General features: G+C 40.1%; 1 long non-coding RNA gene across 2 annotated transcripts in view; it reads left to right on the top strand.

Moving 5' to 3' along the window:
• LOC119876644 overlaps positions 1-13,528 on the top strand; it is an 80,709-nt gene that overhangs the window by 39,211 nt on the left and 27,970 nt on the right. For both annotated transcript variants that reach the window (XR_005364385.1, XR_005364384.1), the window contains exon 2: positions 2,888-2,976. This is a non-coding gene — a long non-coding RNA (uncharacterized LOC119876644). The remainder of the gene's footprint in view (positions 1-2,887; positions 2,977-13,528) is intronic.

The raw sequence follows: 13,528 nt of genomic DNA, 5'->3' as shown, positions 1-13,528 counted from the left end.
GTGCCCCTGGGCCTTCACACACATTGTTGTTGTTTAGAACCACATCAATATACCAGTTTGCTGCTCCCTTCTAGTTGTAACCGGGAGGTGTGGCCCACAACATGAGGTAGGTATTAGTCTCAGGTGCCTTTCTAATCTTTCTGTGGAAATTTTCCTTTGACTATTTATTTGAAAAGGATCAGACTGAAGTTTACAAAAAGGCTATTTGGTGTAGTATAGATTTGCTTTGAAAAAGTAGACGTTAACAACACAGACACACACACCCTCCCCTGCCCGAAATAAACAAACCCTAGCTCTAAAGCTAGGGTGGGAGAGACTCCCAAGGGAAGAACCAGATCAGAATCTCAGGTCCTAGAATAAAAATACTCATGCTGAGGAAATGGAAAATGTTCTGAGTATCTGATGCCTTTGTGGCAGTTACTGTTTGATGGAAAGTAATTTCAAAGGATCATTCTTAAGAACAAACCCTCAATTATAATTAATTAATGAATGACCGAGCCTTCCACTTCCAGGGTGCCTTTCATCCCCAGCACACCTCAAAACCAAACAACCCGCCTGCACCAGGACTTCCTTGGCCCCTGGGAGGAATGCAGCCTTTGGTAACTGGCCAGCAGCCCTGTCCTGGCTGAGCCCTGAAAAGGCTGGCTTCTGTGTGTCTGTGACCTGTAAGGCGATGGAGAAAAACAGGAAGTGTGCTATGGGTTGTCGAATGTGCTTGATGAATCTTACTCTTCGTCTGCCAAGGTAAAGGTTAGAAATGAATAAAGAAATAGTCTGGGGGTGGGGAGCCACGTGCTGGTTATAGCAATTAGATTTAAAGGGGACTTTGAAATAAAGTGGCAACATTGGAAGGGACTTTAGTGTACCTCCATCCAAATCAATTATTTTACAGATGTGGAAAACTGACCTGTGCGGAGGGGTGGCGAGGTGTGGCAGAGGACAGATTGTGAGCTAGAGGCAAAGCCACGGTGGGATTCTTGCCACCACACAGCACTGTCACTGAATCTTGACAGAGTCCTGTAAAGATTCTCTTCCTCATGGGATAATGGGACCTCCCAGTTTACACAGCCCTTTGATTGTCTTTATTAAATGTGCATGGCCACTCTTGATGTATTCATGCAAGGGTTATTGTCCCCATTTTACAGATAAAGAATCAAGGGCTCATGGAGGTGACTGACTTAAAGCTGATTTGCATGTGCAATGTAATTCAGCACATGAATTTGTAGGTGTCACTGCCTTGGTCTGCTGTTTCCACTGCTTGGATTCTCACTGCCTGACTGCCCACACCTGCTCCCTTGGCTTCCAGACATAGTTTAAGGGCTATCTCTTTCCACGATCATTTGCTGAATTTTTCTGTACAAGCCGGGTGCCCTTTCTATGAAGAAACCACCTGTTCTGGATCCTTGGACCCTCTGGAGGGGCAGAGAGTCCTCACCCCACTGTGGAAGCTGGGAGGCCCCAACTGAGCCCAGCTACCTTCTGTTCTTGACTCCACCCCCATTCTTTCACTCATCAAGTAACTCATAATTCTGTATCTGTCACACTTCTCTGGGACTGCAGGCATCTTGAAAACCAGGATTATGTCTTCCATCTATCAAGTGCCAGAGTCTGGCTTCTAATAGGCATTTCGTAAATGTGTGTTAACTCAGTAATGAACTTTCTAGAATTAGGATTTTAACTCTGGTCCTCTGATAGCATCACCTCCTGCCCCTTTTGGGATTGTGAGTTGTAAAACCAGGTAGTAGGAAAAAGCCTCTTCCAGGTGCAAACTAGCCAGCCATAAAGGCAACCTCATTCCTAATTACAAATAAAATTACCAAAAGCACATCAGCTCTGCTTGTCCACCCTGGCATCAAAACCATGCAAAAGTCCTCTGGAATTTCTTCATCTCACTGTGGGCAGGATGGAATGATTTAGTCAAGACTAAAGGAAACTTTGGGGGTGCTTAGAGGGAGTGTTTAAAGTGTTCTATGGTCACTTACACCTTTGAACATGAGAAAGAGACAAAAGGGAGACAAGATAAAAAGAGGGCAAATGAGCGAAGCATAGAGACTTGTTTGAATGTGTGGTGGCAAGCAGTGCTCTGCTAGACATCGATGGTGTCTGATCATTTGTTTTGACTCAAGGTTAGGGTCAGCTCTGTGTTCACATGGACTCAGACTCACAAATGACAACATCCATCCATAGGTTGTGCAAGGGCCAGTCTGTGCCCTGTCTCCTGAAACACCCTCTCAATGACTGGCGATGGGAATGATCATTTCCCTGTGCTTTGCAGGCATGTCTGAAGTGGCAGTGACCTATTAGCCCTGTGAATTTGGCCCATGCGTCATTTTATATCAGTGTGTGGGAGTTTGGATTTATAGGAGTTAACCTCGAGCAAAATACTTCTTGTATTATAGCAGCACCAGGGCAGGGAAAAATTGGTGGTGCCATCTGAGAAGACTGAAGAGAAGTCACTTCTTCTAGAACTATTATGCAAAGATTTTCCTCGTAGCTCCCAATCTGTAGAGCTCCATTGGATTATAAAAGGAATGGTGGATTTTTGTTTCTTTTTGTTGGTTGGTTGGTAAAATTATCCATGCTTATTATAAAAAAATACTCAAATAATATATGAAAGTATAAGAAAAAAGATTCTATCACACAGACAGCCATTGGTAAATCGGTGAACATTGTTTCAGACACTCTCTACCTGTATATATTGGTAGGCATATGGATGACTAGAATAGTTTTAGAAAAATGAGCTTATACAGTTTATTCTAGTTTAGAAGAATTGATTTTTAAAAATTTGGTTGATAAATAAGAAGCTGAAATGACTTCACTTTAGTTACATGTTTTGTATAGGACTTTTCAACTTTAATCACATTCTTTTAATTTTATACTTTTTAAGGAGAAAAAACATGACCTGTACATTTGTGGAATCACAGAGCTGGAAAGAAGGGCAAGAACAGGTCATTTGTTGCAGCTTTCTGCTTCTAGGTAGGTCAACTACAAATTGTTGAGCTTATTTTTAAGCTTTTTTTTTTTTTTTTTTTTTTTTTTTTTTAAGAACTCAAGGGATAAAGGCTCAATTGCCTTCTTAATAGATGCCCAACATTTACTCATCTTTTTGGTCAATGAGCATTTCACCTATGATCTGATTTCATGAATTTTTTTGTATCTTTATGGAGTTCAAATTGTTTCTAAATTATTCTTCTTTGCATAACTTTACAGCTAGAAGTTTCATAATTTTCACATTTGGTTCATCTTTCTGATAAATTGAGATGTAGTCGCTAAAGGGGATGAGTATTTTGCAGGAGACCTTGCACAATGAGTGAATAAAGGGGTTTGCATGTGGGTGTATCAGGGATCAGAAGAGAGCCCTGGTGGCCATTGACTGTCATTTACTGGGAGTACAGTGTTGTATGCCTTTTAAAGACAATCATTCCATCACTGAGACATTCCCTAGGCACCCTTTTCTTTAGAGTGAGAAAAGAACGGCTAGAGCAATCCCCAAATAGATTTTTACTCTGCATGATATTTCAGAACAGATGAGTAATAGATCTTCAGGCAAAATTACTATGATTTGGATTCGGGGAGCTACATAAAAAGATTAGACATTTATAGAAGTAAAACACAGCACCTGCCATGCAGCCAGGTCAGACATTCTATAGATAACTAAGTTTATCAAACTGTGGCCAAATAAAAACATTTTTTCATATTTTGATTTTTCCGGGAAAAGGGGGCCTACAGATAGAAGATTTAAATGAAATATTCAATATAGTATTCTAGACTAGAAGGGGAAGGCAAGTCAACCTAAAGTTGCTTCCAAAGAATATGTATATATATTGAATGACATACAAGGAAAAATAATGAAAACATGCACAGACAAAAGGAATTGCAAGATCATAGAAGGAAATTTTCTCAAATGGTAGGTGATGAGACAATTGTGTTGGAAATTCTTCTTTATCTGATTTTGAAAAACAAGAAAGAATTAGATGAGGATGCAGATGTAGACAGAGCCTTGTAAGTGAACTCAAACAAAGAGCATTTGGGGCCTTATGGGCAAGCAGAGTTAGGAAATTTAAAGAGAAGATAGCAGAATAAAGAAAGAGAAAGCAGATTTCAATTCAATAAAATCTGGCCATAAGTATTTATTAGGGTCTCATTCCATATTAACATATTTCTGAGGAATTTGGAACATATAAGAAGCAAAAGACATGTTTGCTGAATTTACTGTAAGTCAAGCAACTGCCTGGTTATCCCAGCACTTAATAGTAAGGAAGCTGAAAGGCCAGGCTCTGGCCTGCTCACCTTTAAGTGTTCAATACTATTTTCACTTTATAGAGGGCTGTGGTGGGCCCTCCATATATAGTTTGTTAACCTTGGTTTGGGAAGTTCCACTATTGCTCTATAGATTGCATGGAATAGATTACACGAGATACAAATGAGAAGAAAAAGGAAGATGATGGTGGCTGAGTGTAGTTAAAAAAAACTCTCCAGTGGAGTGGATACTTGAGGGACTCTCATGGTTGAGAGGGAGCAAGAGGTCCCAGGTAATGGAATCAGAAAGAATGGGTGGAGGGGCATCTGGGTGGCTCAGTGGTTGAGCATCTGCCTTTGGCTCAGGTCATGATCCCAGGGTACTAGGATCGAGTTCCATATCGGGCTCCCTACAGGGAGCCTGCTTCTTCCTCTGCCTATGTCTCTGCCTCTCTCTTTGTGTCTCTCACGAATAAATAAATAAAATCTCAAAAAAAGATTGGCTGGAAAGGAAAGACAAATTCCCTAGAAGTTCCCAAATTCTAGATTTTGCTGATCACATCCCCACGGTGCTTTTTTTTTTTTTTTTTTTTAACACATTCCCCTGACTCCTGTGTTTCTTGTAAGGTAGTAGTTTGATCTGTAGGCTTTATTAGATTCATGTGCGACATTTTTGGCAAGAATGCTTTCTGGGGAGTGTTGTGTTTTTCTTATTCATGCTATAACAAAATGCCTTATGTTTGCCTTGCTTGACCATCAGTGCTTAGACTCTTGTAGCTTCTGTATCCCAGAGGAACATTTCCCAGGTGAAAAAACAAGACAGTGCCTTGTTCTAAACTGAGCTTTTTTTTCTTGGAATTCAATAGATAGACTTAGGAAGGTAATAACATCTCTGAAAGTGTGTGCAAGTTTGTCGCTGTATATTCATATGTTCACTCTTCTGAGAGGAAGCCACACTTTTGTCAGCTTGTTGAAGGAGCATATAAATTGAAAAAAATTACAATCCAAAGATGTAAAACTTTTAAAGGTGGCCTTTCTCTCATTGGCCTTTAGTTAGCAGTAAGAGGTGTAAGATTTTCATGTTCTGTAGGAATGCAACACTGGACTTCAAAATGAACCATGTTTGTCACCTGTCTCATACCCATCACTTTATAGATAGGAAAATAAAGAAGGGAAGTACTTTGATCAAGGGCCCTTGGACAGTTAATAGCAGAGCTAGGACTAACAGAAGGATTCCATGACATTGTTGTACACCTCCTTATCCTCTCTATTTTATTACTATTTTTTAAAACCATAAAGCTGATGTTTCAGATTCACCAAAATTTTTGTACTTGCAGGATGTCAATTCGTGCATTTGTTCATTTACAAATAGCCACCTGTGTTTAAAATGTTTCTATTCCTTTTTTTCTCCCACCCTTAAACTATGCATTTTGTCTCTGATTCCATTGCTACTTAAACTCCATAATCACACATAATTAGGGTTAAAATCATCTAATTTAAATAACTTCATTATTTATTTATTGAGAGTTTCCTTTAGAGGTGCTTGGGACTAGACTGATAAGGCACAGTTCCTGCCTTCAAGCAGCCTTCAGTCTATGGTTTCATTTTGTTTTGTGTTTTGTAGTCACTACTTTGCAAGTGATCCAACCTATTATGTGAGGGTCTGTGCTGGGGGTGCTTAGGAGCAGTTACTGATCTTATCCATTTGTACCTTGAGTTCAGAGTTGCCAGATCTCAGGGAGACATGACAGTTTAGCATTTTCACCAACAGAAAAGTCACATTTTCCTGGTTGTTGGGATCTTTTCACTTGGTAGCAATGAAGTCATCCTCATTTGAGTGACACATTTGTCATTCACTCTGTCATTGTGGAGCTTGAGGAGAATGGATTGGCCTATCCCATGATACTGGGAATTTAGTCTTATTCATTACTATCACTTTCAAAAAAGGAGGCTCATCCCCTCCCTTTTCCTAGTTTCCTTATCCACTTGCCACCGAACCTTTCTGAGAAGGTAAGAGATATTCTAGCCAGATAGCTTCTTTGAAAGGAGTGCCAGGACAATCTGGGTTAAGCCTGGCTTTAGAAAGATCCCTGTGTCCTTTTGCACTACCTTTGGCATGCCACCAGGTCTGTGGAGGTGATTTTGTTCATTTGATGCTGCAGAAGACAAACAGATGGTGGGTGGGGAGTGCTAGCGCAAGACTGAAATGATTTCATTTTTTCTTCCTTTTTATCGTCTTAATCTGATGAACATGATAGGTAATCAAATAAATCCCTTATACAAAGGTTGTTGTCATTGATAATCCTTGAATTAACCTGCACATTAGCTTCAGTGCTCGTAGGGCGTTACTTTCTTGTGCCATTTAAGGAGACATTTGAAGTATCTGTGGTGTTGGTTTGCTGAGACATCCTGTCATGCAGTTTGCTGAAGTCTGTCCTGGTAGCTTTTACCTCTAGTCCAGTGTGGTTCATGTTGTGGCAGGGTCAGTGTATGGAGGACTGTGGTAAGGCCTTTGCACTGCAGGATTCTTTCCCACTTGACAGTTGTTGGTGCCTGAAATCCAACCATTTATTTGTTTGGTTCACCAAAATAATGCTTCCTATTAAAAAAAAAAACTTAATGTATTGTTCTCCTTTTTATTCATTCATCCATTCCTTCAACAAATATTTATTGAATACTTACTCTAAGTGATTGGAGCGGAGACAGCAAGGAGGGAGAAGCTGGATGCACACAAGTGCTGGGATATTCCATGCTTTCCTAACTCTGAGTATTTTGATCTTAAACATAAGAGTTTTCTACGGAAAGGTTTTAAGTGGGAGAGTGCCATGCCATGACCACATTTGTGTTCTGAAAAGGTAACCCTGGCTGTCTTGTGGAAAATGCATGAGAGCAAGTGTAAATGTGTGTGGGTCAGCTGGGAGGCTACTGCACCTACTCAGAAGAGAGATGATGGTGGTTTACTCATTATTTTTTTGTAGGAGAATAATTTGGTGAAATATACAAGGATATTTGAGGAGTAGCACAATGTTAGTTTTCTACCATGAAAAAGAAGATGTCATAAAATTCGACTTATTACTGACTCTTATGGTATCCACAGTATGTAGCTGTGTTGACCTTTTCTACAGACTTATATCGTAAGCACAGTGTTGAGTATGCTATTTTAGACTATACATGTTTGATACATGTCCTAATCAGTCTGCTTTTAGGCAGGAAGTAGGCTAATCAGATAGTTGGCTAAAGTATTCTTTTGTTCAAGGCTCTTAACCTGTTTTATGAATAATTAACTACTATGATGGACTCTCTGTTACAGATAAAAGAATTTACATAGTAAAAAGATTTTAGATTTGCCTGAAGTTGTCCAGTGTCAATGGCACAGGAGCCTTGGAGCCCATCCCTTACTTGACCACTGGCTTCAAATTTCATCCATGTATTTACCATGACTTCATATATGTTTACAGTATCTTTGCAGATTTATTTCTTGGTTGCTCCTTTTAATATTTGTGAGTGATATTCTCCTTACCTATTTCCTTATTACTATTCATGGCTTGGCTTTTGGTTTGGGAAAACTGGATTTATTCTTTCTCCATTCTCTCCTTTCTTTTGGTTAGGAATTATTGCTTTTTCTACCCTTTTAGCTTCAAAGAATTTCCTGCCCCTTTAAAAAATCACCCTGATGCTGCTGTACTTTTTCCATATCTTTGTTACAGTGTGGATTAGCGGAAGGGACTTTGGCCTGGGGGTTAAAGACCCTGCTCTTCTATTAACACACTGGGCAATCTTAACCTCTTGGTCTCAATTTTCTTATCATTGAAATGAGACTAACAGTCTTCCCTGTAATTAATAGGGCTGTTGTTGGGAGTGAATGAGTTAACGTACATATGTGAGCTCTATAATCTGTATGTAGTGTATATACATGAACTATGTAATCTGCATGCTATGTGTATAGACAAATTATGTAGTCTGTACAGTGTACACACATGAGCTGTATAATTGGCATATAATGTATTCATATGAGCTTTGTAATTCGTAAGTTTCAGTGCACAGTTGAGAGAGGAGGATAGTGATGATTGTTATACACTCCTTGTCTGCCCTGTAGCCACGATCCCACAGGTCTTGAGAAAGAGGAGACCGATGAAGTAGTCAGGAGATCACAAGGGCTTGATAAAAAAGCCTCGCCTTACAAGCATACTTCTGTCCCCAAATGAACCCAGAAATAAACATTAATTGCAAGAGTTTACATTTTATAGATGCAGTCCATGTGAAGGTTAGTGTACATTTATGCTGATGAATGTTCTAGTGACCAGCCTCAAGTTCAGATTTTTGACCCTGCCATCTGCTGCCCAACTCTACAGGTTTCAATTTCCACAAATGTGAACTGAGCTTAATACTCACTTTGATGGATAGGGGTTATTGTAGGAATTAAATTAGATAATTGATGCACTGCACATAAAAGTGCTCAGTGATGCTTATTAAAACACATGTGTGCGTTTCTGTGTTAGAATGGTTGTCTATTCTGGTCAGACAAAATAAGCCCACATCACTCTGTTTTCTGGCTTCAGATACAGTATGCTGGGAAATTATATATTTTTTAAAGAATGCTCTAAACTTATACATTATTTCAGTATCCTTGGTATCTTTTAAATTCTCACTTTTCAATTAATTATATCTCAATTTCTTTGGTATATTTCATTCTTACTCCTACTATATTGTCTGTTTAAAATTATTTATACTTTAGGATGGACACTTTATATTTTCCACTCTGACAAAATTACCAGAGAATTCTGTATGTTATGTTGTGTTATAATAACTGGGGTTTAAGGTAGCATGAAGCACAGTGAACCAGTCTTACTGTTCCTCCCTAGGATGGCTTGAATGCATCCTGTTTCCTTTGAGCAAGTGAAAGCCATTCCCAGACACCTTTTATTAGATCTTACTCCCATTCTTTCTTTCCATCTCTGTCTCCCTCATTTCTCCCATGGACCATGACTCTTTTCTCTCTCCTTTGTTCTCTCCACTCTCTCCCAGAGTGAGAGGAGAGGTCAGGGGAGAGTGGCCAGATTGGCTGGAGGGGCAGGAACATTCCAGCTAGTTGTCCTTTTTCCTTAATACTGAAACCATAAAAGTCAATTAGTGAATAAATAATTGAAAAATGTATGTTGATTAAAAAAAAGAAGAGGCAGTTTTGCATGATGGTTAAAAGTGCAGGATCTGAAGTCACACAGTCCTGGGTTTGAATACTGGCTCTGACACTAACTCTCCATGAAACTCTGGTAAGTTATAAATGTCTCTTGCCTGAGGCTCCTCAGAGATGAGTGGGTGCGTAGGAAATGCACATCAGAACACTGAACACTTTGTTTGGTACATTGGAAATGCTCAGTAAGTGTTAATTGCTGTTATTGTTGCTATAAAAAGGTGACCCCCAGAAGGTTATGGAGTGTGTTTACATCTTCAAACTATTAGTTAAGGTATAAGCCTAAGTATATACTATCTTTACATCACCTGTGTTCCCTGAGGCTTGCAGTACAATATGAAAACGTGATTGGTTGGTAGATTTAAACACACATGACTTTGTCACTGTATGCATCAAGCTCCAGTTTGGGTCTTGGTGTTTTATGGAGATAATACATGAAATCTCTCTCTCTCTCTCTCTCTCTCTCTCTCTCTTATTTTTCTTTTGGTTTAGTTGTAGGAGAGTGTAACAGGCAGAATCACACCCTCCCCTCACCATGTCTGTCCCCTAATATCTGGAACCCTGTGAATATGTTGTGGCACATGGCAATGGGGGAGTTAATGGTGCAGACAGAGTTAAGGTTGCTAATAAGCTGGCCTTAAATTGGGGAGATTATCTTGAATGATTCAGGTGGGGCTGTGTCTTTAGAAGTGGAAGAGGGAGGGGACACCTGGGCAGCACAGTGGTTGAGCGTCTGCCTTCGGCTAACATGATCCTGGGGTCCTGGAATCAAGTCCTACACTGGGCTCCACACAGGGAGTCTGCTTCTCCCTCTGCCTATGTCTCTGCCTCTCTCTCTGTGTCTCTCATGAGTAAATAAATAAAATCTGGAAAAAAAAAGAAGTGGAAGAGAGAGGTAGAAGAGAGTCCCCATCAGGGAAGGAATGTGGTAAAGGCAGATTTGTAGTGATGAGGTTGCTGGCTTCAAAGGTAGAAGGGGAACCTAAGCCAAAGAATGTGGGAGGCTGGAATGGGCAAGGAAACAGGTTCTCCTCTGGGACCTCCAGGAAGGAACATAGGTCAGCCAATACCTTGTTTTAGCTCAGTGGGACCTTTGCCAGACTTCTGAAATAAGATAATAAATTTGTGTTGTTCTGAGCCACTCTGTGCTATTTGTTACAGTGGCAATGGCAGATTAATATAGTACACGTGTGTGTGTGTGTGTGAGAGAGAGAGAGAGAGAGAGAGATACAAATAGGAACTCTAGTGATGGATTTTTGCTAAAGATAAAATTAAGGTGAATAGAATATTTTCAATGTCATTTATAAAACATGTATTTTCACATATATCATGGATTTTTAGTTGTTAGCATAATAGCAAAGATGATTGTAGTAACTATTTCATAAACTCTACACTATCCAAATTACAGGCAGATTTTTAAATTTGCAATTTAGAATATATTATATATCTTACAAAATTAAAGAGTTTAAACTATATTTACTTAAACAGCTCATAAATGATTTTTATTGAAAGGTATAAAATTACAAAAAAACAGGGCTTTTCTTGAAGATCCAGGGCATATGTGGGTACCATCATTAGGGTGGATGTGAATATTTGTTTTTCAATTATAACCCAAGGGTATCTCCCCTGTCATCTCATCTCCTACCTCTGGCCACAGCTCCTGAACACCTCTGTGGACCTTCCTTTCAGAGCTACCTGAACCACAGGTTTGTTTATCACTAATTGCTGTTTACTGCATAGGCTTCATATCATTAATATGAAGAGGTGGTGCTATAACTGGGGTGCTGAACATGATTCCTGCAGTCCACTGCCCCCAAACATTCTGTTCTGTTTGGGTGAGTTGTAAATGACCTTGTCTTATCTCCCTCTGTGGCCATAAGAGAATATCTGTTTTCACCCTTCTTCTGTCATATTTTGTCTGCATCTCCCAGTATCTCCCCTGAATTTGCCAAACATAATACCTTCCACTTTTATCATCTAAACCTAGTACATTTCATTCCACTTCTGATTGCTGCCCTCCAATAATTTGTAGCCTATAGTAAAAGGGATTCTGGTGTGTGTGTGTGTGGGATGATAGTGGGCATTTGACTTCCTATCCTATCACCCTCTTCCTATATCCTGTTAATCTTAAGGTCACAACCAGAAAGTCCCCTGCAGCTTCAGCAGCCCATGATATTTATTTATTTATTTAAGTTCAATTTGGCAACATATAGCATAACACCCAGTGCTCATCCCACAAGTGCCCCCCTCAGTGCCCGTCACCCAGTCACCCCCACCCCCCACCCACCTCCCCTTCCACCACCCCTTGTTCGTTTCCCAGAGTTAGGAGTCTCTCATGTTCTGTCTCCCTTTCTGATATTTCCCACTCATTTTTTTCTCCTTTCCCCTTTATTCCCTTTCACTACTTTTTATATTCCCCAAATGAATGAGACCATATAATGTTTGTCCTTCTCCGACTGACTTATTTCACTCAGCATAATACCCTCCAGTTTCACCCATGTCGAAGCAAATGGTGGGTATTTGTCGTTTCTAATGGCTGAGTAATATTCCATTGTATACATAGATCACATCTTCTTTATCCATTCATCTTTCGATGGACACCGAGGCTCCTTCCACAGTTTGGCTATTGTGGACATTGCTGCTATAAACATCCGGGTGCAGGTGTCCCGACGTTTCACTGCACCTGTATCTTTGAGGTAAATCCCCAGCAGTGCAATTGCTGGGTCATAGGGCAGATCTATTTTTAACTCTTTGAGGAACCTCCACACATTTTTCCAGAGTAGCAGCCCATGACTGATATTGAAGCTACAGATTATCTGTTGGAAACATGGATGATTGGCAGCCATTGTTTTGACCTTGTGCTCATTATGACTATGAACAGGGTTAAAATGAGATCTATGCTTTCCTAATGCGTCTCCAAATAAGGCCTCTTGGTCTAGTATAGAACTGTGCCATTCCATGCCAGCCCTGAAATAGTAAACTTCACATGAACTGAACCACCTAACTCCTGTATTTAGAATGAAATGAGATGGAGGTGCTATCTAGTTGGACTGTCTGATCTCTGAGAAAGAGCTTCACATGGTGACACTCCCTTATGCAGTCACTGTGGTCTGAGTGTCTTCTTAGGCTGGTGAGTTCAAAGGTACCATTTTATTAGTGCACCAGAAACAAAGGGATTCTCAGAAGCCGACTCACAGTAACCTAATTCTTAGGTGCCGGATGAACTAGCCAGAATGCAAACTTATTAATTTAACATAGAGAGATGATCCATTCTGCAACCACAATATTCCCACCTGTGTTGTGTCTGAGTATCAGGGAAACCAGACTGTGATATGGAAGTTGGTTGGTAAAAAATGGAACCAGAAGAGAGATGTGGGGTCTTAAGGAGTGTGGCAGGAGGAACTGCCCTGACTCCATGTGCTAATGTGTTTGGATACAATGTCCCATCTTTCCAGATTGGGCTGGATATAAACACTGTTGAGTTGCTTTTAGAGCTCACCTTCTTCAGAACTCCATGACAAACACATTTCTTTAACTATTTGTGCCTTTGATTGGGCTACAAATATATAATACTGCCAAATTTGAGTGATTAGAACCAGGGCATTTGGAAAATGGAAGACACGAATTTGTTCAAATTTTTACTTGACTGTTTACTGTGTGATGCTGAGCAAGGTAGTTAACTTCTGTAAGCCTTAGTTCACTTATTGGTGAAGTGGGGATAATAATATCATTGTAAGGTTGTTGTGATGATTGAGCAAGCTAACTCAGGTACAGCACTGAGCACAGTGTCTGAGGCATAATAGTCAACTGATTTTCAGTTGGCTAGAAGAAGCATTACTCTTTCTACTTGTTGACCATAGGAGGATCTGTGGCTTCTGTCTCATGGCTTTGATTATGTGTTGATTGTTCTGTGTTAATTGGGACAGGTTTTTTTTTGAGACTTCCTCCTACTACTGCTACTTTCCTGCTACTTTCTCTGTTGAGCCCATAACCTGACTCCAGGGAACATTGGGGCTGGGAGAGATAAGGGCAGCAGAATCTGTTCTTGGAGAAGGGCCCCCAGTCCTATCTGGGCTGCTCTGTCATGTTCAATCTCCA

Source organism: Canis lupus, chromosome 9 (genome assembly GCF_011100685.1).
Source record: "Canis lupus familiaris isolate Mischka breed German Shepherd chromosome 9, alternate assembly UU_Cfam_GSD_1.0, whole genome shotgun sequence".
In the NCBI taxonomy this organism is placed as follows: Eukaryota; Metazoa; Chordata; class Mammalia; order Carnivora; family Canidae; genus Canis; species Canis lupus.
This window is presented reverse-complemented; position numbering and strand designations above follow the sequence as displayed.